Source organism: Myotis brandtii, unplaced genomic scaffold (assembly GCF_000412655.1).
Source record: "Myotis brandtii unplaced genomic scaffold, ASM41265v1 scaffold248, whole genome shotgun sequence".
Lineage (NCBI taxonomy): Eukaryota > Metazoa > Chordata > Mammalia > Chiroptera > Vespertilionidae > Myotis > Myotis brandtii.
This window is the reverse complement of record NW_005359397.1, coordinates 2,221,397-2,228,623: the sequence shown is the minus strand read 5'-3', so window position 1 is coordinate 2,228,623 and position 7,227 is coordinate 2,221,397. Positions and strand designations below refer to the sequence as shown.

The following is a 7,227-nucleotide window of genomic DNA, read 5'->3' as shown; positions in this document are numbered from 1 at the left end:
CTGGTCCTTTGTATCCATGACTGGGATTAGGGGTTATGTGTGGGGGGGAAGCTAGACTTTGGTTCCGGGGGCAGCTGGAGGTCAGCATTCTCTCTTCTGCACATGCTTTAGCTGCATGAGGAGGAGGTTTTGGTCTGTTGGCTGTGAAAGGCAACTCAGTATCTTGTTAGAAACAGAATAGGACAATTTTGAACTGGTTCTGTGGTTATGCTTCACCAGTATGTATTTTGTTTACTGTAGGCTTAGGGTCCCTATCCTTTATCAGGTTAACAAAGTTCATTCCTATTTCTGATTTGCAAGGAATTCTTTGTTTTTGTTTTTGTTTTAATTATCATGAATGGACCCTGGGTTGTCCTATTTCAATAAAATTTAAGTCTCTTACAACTATGTAGTTCCACTTACCTGCCACCTCTATCCTTTGCTCTAATTTCATGTGTATCACATCTTTATATTAGTAAGTTTTAATTACTTATGTTTTGAGATTTAGTCCTACCATTTCATTTTGAGCTTTCTATATTTGTGGGGTTTTCTGATTTTAAATTTGTCTTTTATTGTTCTTTTTATTCCTTCTTTTTTCAACTTTGATTTTTTAAGTTCACATTGTCTTTGCTTAATTAGTTAGTTAACTTTTAATATTTGATCTTAAAAAGTCTAAAGTAAATTAAATATTTCTAACCTATACCTAAACACAGCAACCTTAAAATGCTTTAATTTCAATCACCATTATTCCTTCTTATATGGCAGTGTTTTCTGGTGTTTTTATTCATTTAACAAATAATTTTTAAACTCTTCTACCATGTGTCTGTCAGGTACTATTCCAGGAGCTGTAGAAATAGCATTGAACAAAATAAAGTCTCTGCACTCATGAAGCTTACAAGATAATTCACAAACTGATTCATATGTTATGGTACAAATTAGTGTTTGGTGTTAGAATGGAAAGGAAAATATTAGGAAACTAGAAAGAATAATGTTGGGATGGAGATGTTGTTTTATATATGAGTGTCTGCTATCTTCAGACATTCCATAAAGTTTTTAGGATTCAAGTATGAAAAACATAATTCTCATTCTGGAGGAGCTTATAGTCTAACCAGAGAGTTCCAGGAAGAAGATACAGATATGGGAGCCATTAGTGCATTGCGGGTGAAGCTTTACAACTGGCGAATTTCCATGGAGGGTGTGTAGTGTGTCAGGACAGAGTGGAATGAGCCGGTGAAGAAGACCGAAGCATGGTTAGAAAAGTTGAGGGACAAGAAGTGACGCCGGGAGCCAGGAAAAGAAGAGATTATATTTTATTTATAGCCTTCCTATTCCAAAAGTAATCGAGGAGACTGAGATTTCAAGTAGAATGAGTCTGAAAAGGAGATTGGTTTTGGTAGTTAGGACATTACAGGGACTGATCAACAAACGGTTTTGTTGAAGTGAAGCCAGACTACACTGGGTTGTGGAGTTGAGAAATTAGAGATAGAATAAAGACTACTTGTTCAGAAGATGGTAAAGGAAAGAAGAGAGAGATAGTTTGAGAAGAAGAGAACTCCATTAGAACTCAGGGCTGAAGTTGGCGTTTTGACAAAAATACAGAACAAAAACTTTGGAGATTTTGAGGATTTCATGGCCAGAAAAGAGCGTGGGCCCCTGGCCTGGAGGAAGTTCCTGCGTGGTCCTTTACTTGCCAGAAACTGCTCCCCAGGATCCCTGGGGGTTTCCATTGTTGATAGTGGCAATATATTTCCTAGTGTCTGAGTTGGTGGTTGAACTGAATACTGAAACCACAGTATTCTCTTGTAATTATTTCAACATATTCAAGAGATAAAAGTACAAACATGGGTAAACTCCCCCTGACGGTTGCTCTTCAAACTCCTTAGCGTGATAGTCAAGATTTGCCCTGTTCTGAACTCACCCCCTCAACCATATCTGCCGTGTTTGTCTGTTTGTGGTCCCCTAGACACTCCATGCATTTTCCTGCCTCCCTATTTATTTTAGCTCACATTGTTTTGTCCACTTGCAATATCCTTTTGTCTTTTCATAACTGAAATCAATTCCCCAATCATTCTCCCTACCACTTTCACTCCTTTGTGCAGTATAGCCTCTCATCACTTGGCACCTGTCGCAAAGATACGAAAGTATTTTGTAAATAGTGAAGTGCCACACAAACTTGCCTTGTTATCTCTCCCCCTCAACGGCAAGCTTGCTGAGAACAGGGACTGAGTCTTTCTTTAATATGTTTTTAAAATTGATTTGAGAGAGAGAGAGGGAGAGGGAGAAAAGAAGAAACACCGATTGGCTGCCTCATGCATGCTCCCTACCAGGGATCAAGCCCACAACCCCAGCATGTGCCCTGATCGGGATTGAACCAGTGACCTCTTGGTACATGGGATGACACTCAGCCAACTGAGCCGCACCAGCCAGGGCAGGACTGAGTTTTTTTTCACATTTATCTACATCAGATTTTACTTGGCATAGTGATTACACATGCTTGATATTTATTAAAGTTTGAATAAATTAGGGATATGTGATTGTGATAGATTAATGCTATGTCTAAGATGGGCATGTTATATACCAAGTTCTAGTTTGTAGCTATTAAATTTTTATTGAAATTCTGCCTCTAAGTAATCTCCTGTAAAAGTAGACTCCTTAATTTGGGTTCTCCACTGATTCACATCTTATTTTTTTCCTTCACAGAATAGATGTCTGTCTAAATAAGTAATTGTAGGTTACAGAGTGGTGTCTTAGGATGTTTTTGACTATGGTTAAACAATGCAGGCTTTATCAACTCACCTAACAAGAGGTCCAGACAGAGAGATTTCAGGGTTTGTCTGCTCAGTGACTCCATGTCATCAGGTCCCCATGCGCTTTCCATATTTCACTTTGCCATCCTCAGCGTGTTGTTTCCCTCATGACCTCAGATGGCTGCAGCACCTCGGTGTATCCAATGCAAACAATTCCCAAAGGCAGAAACGGATAGGTTTTCCTCCAGCATCTCTATGACGGAGCGTAACTGTTTCTGAAAGCTTCCCAACAGACTTCCCCTCAGGTGCCATGGGTTGAAATTTGGTCACTTCACTGGCAAGAAGATTGATCACTTGAATTCAGTTGGGGGTCTCATGCCTTGAAAAACATAGGGTCTGAGGGTGGGATAAGGCATAAACAATATCTGCCACACGTGCTGTTTATGTGTCTTTGGCTTGCCCATCTGGAAAGTTAATATCCTCATAGATTTGTAAGAGGAGGCAAGTATTTCCACTGAGCTTGGTGTTGGTTCCAGTAATAATACTTTATCCATTGACTCACTCATTCATGGACTGGACATTAACTGAGTGAATGCATTGTGTGCTAGGCATCATGCTCAGCATTGGGAGGTGCGGCTGGTATAGTCCAATGGAATAGGGTGGCTGAGGTCAGGGGGGAGGGTAGAGTTATTCTTTAATAAACTGATTATAGGAAATTTATTTTTTAACAGGAGATGTGGGACATATGGATTTGGGATATGAATTCATTTGAAAAACCACTTTGGGGTAAGTTGATAGCTGGGAGTGAATGACTTCAGGATTCCACTTCTTTTTACATTAGGGTTTGTTCTTTTAGCTCCAAAGGTTTCACACTTTTGTTGATTGTACTTTATGCTGCATATACACACAAGAAAATGGGTTGTACTAAAATTCCAGTTTAGTAATTTGAGAAGTTGAACCACTAAGCATAGCTCAGTACTAATTAATTAGTGCATTCACTTTTTAGTAGGGAGGTTAATTTGAAGACTAAATGAAGACCAGGTTTAGAAATGAAAAGATATTGATTATATAGGATTTAACCTGCTTGATCTTACCCAGTAATCCTGCCATGCGGACTGGTAATCACTCATAGAACCAGTGTTGAAGATAGAGGGTTAAAGTTTGTCTTAGAGTGTCCCTTTTCAATAATCCAAGTGGCTGTTTGAATTCTCATTGCATCCGTACAAATAGAAAAGGTTCCCAATTTTTGTTTTATCTAAGAAAGTGCTCTAAAATACTATTTCACATTTATTGACTGTGTACTATGATATCTGAGTGTGTTGTGCATTACTTCATTTGATTTTGTGTAATGGGACTATAAGGTGGTTATGGTTTTTTCATTTAGAAGCATAAAGAGGCCCACATTTATAGAATCATAATACGTGTTGGAATTGAAACCAAGTTTTAATATGCTGATTGTGTTGGGGGTTCCCAAGATCACCCTCACGTTCAATGATTCGCTAGGGGACTCACAGGATTCAGCATATATCATAATAATGGCTAAGATTCATTACAGTGAGAAGATACAAAGCAATATTAACAAGGGAACTTAATATTAACAAAGCAATATTAAGTGTGGGGGCGGGGATTGAGGGGTGAAGTCTGGGGGAACCAGGCACAGGCTTCCAAGAGCCCCCTCTCTTCTGTGGAGTCGCTCAGGTTTGCTTCATTCCTCCAGCAATGAGCTGTGACAGCAGTGAAGTGCTGTCAACTAGGGAAACTCGTTAGACTCTTTGCCAGTGTTTTATTGGGGCTCGTGATGGAGGCACCCTCTGCCTAGCATGTACCAAAACTTCAGGCTCCCAGAGGGAAAGCAGGTGTTTTGCATAAACCACTGTTTGTACAAATAGTTTAGGCACAGTAGGGCACACTTGTCCTTTAAGGTGAGTTTTATGTCAGTGTAGGGAACTGTTTATCATTCAAGTTCCCAGACACCAGCCAAGGACCAACCTACAACCAAGTCTTTCTGAGGATAGCAGTCTCGGGCCTACTCTGTTAACTTTTATCCTGTACACCGATTCATTCATTTAAGGAGATTGTAATTATGATCATTGTAATTATGATCATTTAGCTTCTGAAAAATGAGAGAAGTAAGTAATGGCCAACCAAATTCTTTAATGGTGTTTGTTTTGTGGATCCCATGATTTGCTGGAAGGACTCACACAACTCAACATCATGTACTCAGGTTCAGGTTTAATACAGCAAAGGCTATAGTGCAGGAACAGCAGGAAAAAGATGTATGGGTGAATGCTCCAGAGATCTGGCACAGACTTCCAAGTCTTTCTGCTATAAGAGTTACATGGATACAATTTCCTCTGTAGCTGTGAATGATCGAGACATATATAAGATGTCTCTGGCAAGGGAAGCACATGAGTATGACAGTCCAGAGTTCTTACAGGAAGCTGGTCACACAGGCACATTTCTGCCATCTGGCCAGCCTGGTAACTGAAACTTAGAACCCAGAAGAGATACCAGGCACACATCATAAATCTCGATGATTACTTTACACATTGCTAACATCCTGGTACATCCTGACCCACTGCCTCTAACATCCTTAACCAGTGACTGAACTTTTCAGGAGTTCAGTTCTCAGTCTGGCCAGGGTTCATTGCTGTGGCTCTAGGCATTCCCCCAGGATTAGCAAGGACTGAGTAAAACAGAAATGCCGTGTTAACTCCTTCCTCACAGCATCCTACCTGAGATAAGGCTGCATTTGCTGAATGTAGTATTTGTGCTGATACAGTCTTTAGACTATGATATTCTAAATTTTAAGAAAAGAATTGACAGTAGAAATATTTGACAAATTTCACTTCTCTGAGAAGTTTGTAGAATATTTTCTTTTAGGGATTTATATAATGGTGACTTTTGGATTTCTCATTTTTGTCCACAACTATTTATATTATATCCAGGTATGTTAAGGAACAAAACAGAAATAATGAAGTTAAAATGGTTAAATCAAGATATTAGAATTAACCTTTACTTCATGAAGGCCTTTTTTGTGAGGGACTTTTAAACAGAATGGGATTTCTTTTTTACAGAATTTGCAGATATACAGATATAGCAGTTTTGCAAAAAGAAAGTAACCCATATTTTAAAAATTGCCTGATCCCAGCATTTGAAACCAATCTCTACTACTTTATTTATTGCTATTTGAAACCTGCTTTATATTATGCAAAAAAGAAAGACAAAGTATATGGAGAAAGTTCCATGCTTGAAAATGAGAAGTTCTAAGCTAATAAAGTTAAGTAGGTTCCCTTATTGCAGAAATTCACAGAACCTTCAGTGCCATAATATACAGTATGAATCTCCCAGGGCAAAGAGAGCACGTAGCATTCCCCTATTTATTTGACCATAGACTTTCTTTAGCAAGGACTCTAAGGTTTGAGTCCTGCAATAACAGTATTCTTTAGAAGAACAGGGGAATCCATAAATGGTTTTAGGTAGAGGAAAGACAGAAAACAATTACAGAAAAAATTTACTTTAAAGAAAATCTTGTTGCAGAAGATTTAGTGTCTTATATTGCCTTCTGAGAAAACCTGTTTAGAAACTTCCCTGTCTGGATGTCTTTTCCCTGCCAAGTTAGCTGAATTGATGTTTCTCTTATAATGTGAATGGCATGTCTCTTAGACTGGTGATTAGCAGTGTGATAAGAGCTTCTGTGGTGTGGATCATTGCCTTTATGCTTGTACCATACACAGTACCCGACACAGTATGAAGAACATAGTTGGCCAAGACTCAGTAAATATCCAGAGAGCGTGTAATGAGTTGTGACTCTAAAAGACTGAAACTTTTTTTTTAAGAAACAAAATATAGTAAACATAAAAGTTATTTTGAAAATCATGTCATTTTGTAAAATTTTTGGAACTTAACTATTAGACTTGAGTTTAATTCCTCCTTCAATGCCAAACTTCTTTTTTATGGTCTTTGTGATTTATTAAATGTACTTTCTCAAAACAGTAGAATTGTTCCACCATAGTCATGTAAACAGTTTTAACTACTAGGTTTCTTTTGCAATGGATGGAATTTTAAGTAATTGAGTGGTCAGCATAGCTAAGGAAGGCCAATGAGTCAAGAGTAGCCAAGGCATTCCTCAAGAAGTAGTGAAAGGTGACAAGGCTTGCTTTACCATATATCAAGAATTATTTTAGGCACTGTAGCAGGATACAAAATTAACACCCAGAAATCTATGGCCTTTTTATACACCAATAATGAACTCACAGAAAGAGAAATGAAAAAAACAATCCCATTTACCATTGCACCAAAAAAATTAAGATACCTAGGAATAAACTTAACCAAGGACGTAAAAGACCTGTACTCGGAAAATTACAGGACATTGAAAAAAGAGATAGAGGAAGACCTAAACAAATGGAAGAACATACCATGTCATGGATTGGTAGAATCAACATCATTAAAATGTCCATACTACCTAAAGCAATCTATAGATTCAGTGCAGTACCTATTA

The 7,227-nt window shown here is 38.3% G+C and overlaps 1 protein-coding gene across 1 annotated transcript in view; it reads left to right on the top strand.

The window, feature by feature from the left end:
- Window positions 1-3,455: 3,455 nt before the first annotated feature.
- Window positions 3,456-7,227, top strand: part of GALNT1 (polypeptide N-acetylgalactosaminyltransferase 1) — a 51,084-nt gene continuing 47,312 nt past the window's right edge. Inside the window, exon 1 of the mRNA XM_005867304.2 lies at window positions 3,456-3,512. The gene's annotated coding sequence lies outside the window, so the exon portion shown is untranslated. The remainder of the gene's footprint in view (window positions 3,513-7,227) is intronic.